We start from the raw sequence: 4,385 nt of genomic DNA, 5'->3' as shown, positions 1-4,385 counted from the left end.
CATTACTAGACATGTCCGACATTGCAGAACAACTCACACCCACAGAGTTAAATCCAGCTTGCATGGAACAAGCTGCAACTTATCGGATCATGGACACACAGATCAAGCACACTCGCCAGCAGAATATCCAACTGTATCGAGTTGTCAAAGCAGGACAACTCCTTCACCAGGGCAAGTGGCTCACCAAGGACCAAGTGCAGCAGAAGTTCCCTCATCTCATGGAGGAACTCAATGCAATGGGGACCATTGCTTCCTAAGGGGGGAGGAATGATCCAGGTGGATATTGGTGGCCACCGGCTAATTCCACTTAGATCCCCTCTAATGCTTCTTACAGTTTTTTTCAGTTTCCTTAATTATAGCACAGTTTACTATTTTTAGCAGTTTTTTGGGTCCTAAACTTCCGTAGCCGTTTTGAGGCCCTAAACGACGTTTTTTGGGAAATCCACCGCCAGCTATTTTTTTGATGAAAATCATCTTTTCCGTCGTAGTCCTTGGAGAGATCTTTCCAACGGGCTATCATGCACGTCAAACGGAGATAGTACGACCAATTCGCGACCCCGGGAAGTTGATGTACCAACTTACCCAAAAACGGGGCCCACAATTTGGCGTTTCATCTTCTAGGGTTAGGTTTTGGAATGTGAAGGGTTTTCCATTGTTTCTCAACAATAAATAGGCCTTCGAGCCTCATTGTAAGACAGTTCAGAGGCATGTAGCCACCACATCTCTTCTCAGAGATAAGCTATCATCGCCCTAGCTGGTTTATTTCCATTTCTGTTTGTAAGCATATTTCAGTATTTTACAGTAATGAATTGAGGTATTATTTCCACTGCATATCTGTCTTTATGGTTATCCGGATCAAATTCAATGTTATGGCTGCCTACAGGTCATTGCAGACATATTTTTTTTAATCTTTAATCCTTCATATTTTTAGAAAATAAGCTATTTTTGGCACATTTCAACATGATTCCACTAGCTATTTTAGCAAAAATAGTCAGTTAAACTGGAAAATAAAACGTTTTTGGTGTCCAACAGAGAATGTAAACATAGCTTAAAACTTAAAAGCTATGTGATTTACCACATCAATTAGGGATCTCAAGGCTTCAACAAAGTTCTATCATTCTGATTGGCCTCCAACCTTTCGACTCCGAGTTGGAGGAATTTCAAGTACTGGGAGGCCACATCAAGAACAACTACAATATCCATGGAATTTCCTTCAGGAAAAATACTCCTAAATAGATCTATAACATTTTTCATTTTCTCTTTCCTTGACTTCCTCCATGATATTGGTTGCCCCACTTTAGTGGCACTATTATTTGAGCTAATGTTTCCTGATTCCTAGCTTGCTATGGGTGGAAAGAAAACACCATCTGAACTACTTTTCCCATTCAAAACTACCTTCTGTTGGATAGAAAGCAGAATAAAGTCAACCTCCTTTTCTCTGAATTCCATACATTCACATTGTCTATTCCTACTTGGATTATCATTGCTAGTATGTCCATTGTCTTGTGTCTGGCTAACTAGCCATTCTTATGGCTTCACTTGGAGTGTGACCAATGCTATCATCCTCTTCCTCATCAAAACATAGTAGAGGTTCAATATCTCTGATATCTTCTTGCAATTGACTTTGATAACCTCCTTTGCTTGAGCCATTAGAACTCATTTGGCTTCTACTTTCTTCTTGCCTAGAGCAAGCAACAAACCTGTAACCAATAGCCTCTACACTCAACCACGTCCTATTTCATATTCCTTGCAAGGCTTGTGAATGGAGTCATATGCTCCTTGTATGCCAACAACCCATCCTAGATAGTTGACTTAAATACTGAAGGTAATTCTGAAATGATTTCTCTCTTAGGTATTCTATTACAGACATAGATTTTGTCCAAGCCTTTTGTAGAGTTGGGTACCAGGTTTGGAAACTCATGCACAATGGGAGGGTGGACAATGATTCAAACTATGCTTCTAGCCTGATAAAAAATAATGAATCTCTTGGAACATGCTTCAGAGACCATAGCACATTTTACCCCCAAAAAACAATGCCCCTCTTTGAAAATCCACTGTAAATTTCAAGCCTACACTCTGAAATTTTTCCCATAGATGATTTCAAGTGTTGACCGCCTATCTAGAAAAAATGTGTAGCTTCCTTCTGGGACCTCAATTGATACATGGGATCCACTAAATCAATATCAATGCTTCGTATAGCAATAAGAAACAGATTTCCTGGTGATATAGCCAACCCAAAGCAACTGACAAATACATATGATGAAAGACCCATGTCATTTTTCAATTTTTTATTTTTTTGAAGCAAGGTTAGGAAAATTGTTTGGGGAAAGGTACTGGAAGAAGAGAACTCCCATATTTGATCCAACTACTGACAGAGTTGTCATTGCTGCAGTTGTATAGGAAGCTTCCATCAAATTCCCATGTGATATTTGTAACCACTTGATCATAAGCCTCTTAGTGACCTACCTTGTGATATTTACACCCAGAGGTGTAACATATCCAAACAAATGGAAGGCCAAAACCTTTTCCAATCACTATAAGAGCCTTGTTTAGGGATTTTGGAGTTATGACCAAGGAAACTTCTAAGATGGGTACTGAATCAGCTGGTACCACCTCCTTCAAGAGACCTAAAGGCACAGAGTTAGTAGTAGAAGACACATATTGAGGCTTCCAGGATACTCATGCCATAGCTTAACATTTCCATCAAAATTTCGAGTGGAAAAAAATAAGTTTGTTGCTTGAACTATCCACATCCATTTTCTAAAAATAATTTAGAGTGCACATGGCACAACTCACTACAGTAACCCAAGATTTAGGCACCTAAAGCAAGCCAAATAACCTCACTTCTAGTTGTTGCAGGTAATGTTCAATAGTGCACAAATGTGGTTCAAGGACTCTTTATAAAAAAACATTACCATACTTTTCTCCAATAGCCAATATAGGAAAACTATTGGATGAACTTACCAAAGAACTTTCATCTTCTTCCAAAGAGGATTTTCTTATTGGTGACCAACAACAAGAAGATATGCCAATAGCCCACTATGTGTTGCATATTGATCTGCATTGATCATAGATGACACATCATTTCTAGAATGTTTCCTTGTTGCTTGTGCACTAGATTTTACAGGAATTTATTGACATAGGCTTTTCCCTAGATCAGTGGTATCCATAACCACTACCAAACCATTTTAAGAAACTATTTGACTTGTAGATAAAGCTCTAGAATAGTAACTAACCATGATTTCTGTTCACCATTCCATATTAGTGCTACCCTCGCATTATCAAGATCTAATGAATGCATCCACACTCACCATTTTATGCTACATTCCTGAGCCTTTCTCGCATTCTAAGCATGTATTTCTATCACCATTGGCCATTAAACCACGTTTCACTATAGTTTTTCATCAAATAAGTTGTGTACTAAGTCCTAATGCAGAAACCCCAATTAGGAACTTTCCATAACCAAGTATGGCTTTCAGGTCATTTCTTTATTGCTTCAAAGAGCTCCAAGGCCTTGCTATAATGCCCAATCTGCACATAACCAATAATAAATGAAATCCACAAAACCAAAACCATGTTCACAAATTTTTTCAAATAGTTGGTAGGCACCCTCCATTCTCCTACTATTAGTCAGAGAATCGATCAAGGAATTACACCAAAAATTGTGAGCATTTAAACAATCTGGGTGACCACTCATAAATAGTCTGCTTGGATATTCATTTAAGATCCTTCTCGACCATGGCTGCTTTTAGGTGAAAATAAACCATCCAATAGTGGATCCATCTCCACCACACTCATTGCATATCATGATATTCATCTATATTGGAAATAATATACAATAATTTGTACAATCAGGAGAAGATACCCTTGGCATTATTTGCTAGTAGGTGAAAATAAACCATCCAATAGTGGATCCATCTCCACCACACTCATTGCATATCATTCTATTCATCTGTATTGGAAACAATATACAATAATTTGTACAATCAGGAGAAAATACCCTTGGCATTGTTTGCTAGTATATGATAGACATGTTTGGAAGAGTGAGGGGACAAATTGTAATATAAATACATTGATTAAAACCTATGGCTATTAGAACAATGAGAAATTGTTGGGCCACTAATTTTTCATTATTATTATCACTTTTTAACGTCTATTTCATCCATTTCTACCATTCTTTATCACATCATTTATCATAATTGATCATATAATTCCATTTTATTATTATTTATGCTCTTATGGACAAATACGATTTTTTCTCCTTTATTTCTAATATATTGAAGATGATTATGTGTTATTTTTCCAATGATGCCTTATTAATGAATTTTTTATAACATCACTCACTAGTTTAGCCTCCAACATCTTTTCCAGATTGCAAATTTTAT

The 4,385-nt window shown here is 37.3% G+C and overlaps 1 pseudogene; it reads right to left on the bottom strand.

The window, feature by feature from the left end:
* Positions 1-1,092: 1,092 nt before the first annotated feature.
* LOC149203526 (uncharacterized) lies at positions 1,093-2,009 on the bottom strand (annotated as a pseudogene).
* Between the last annotated feature and the right edge of the window lie 2,376 nt (positions 2,010-4,385).

Source organism: Pinus tabuliformis, chromosome 2_1, assembly GCF_031772625.1.
Source record: "Pinus tabuliformis cultivar Carrire ecotype Pingquan chromosome 2_1, CPIR1, whole genome shotgun sequence".
Taxonomy (NCBI): Eukaryota; Viridiplantae; Streptophyta; class Pinopsida; order Pinales; family Pinaceae; genus Pinus; species Pinus tabuliformis.
The sequence above is the reverse complement of the archived record's forward strand: the minus strand, read 5'-3'. Positions and strand labels throughout refer to the sequence as shown.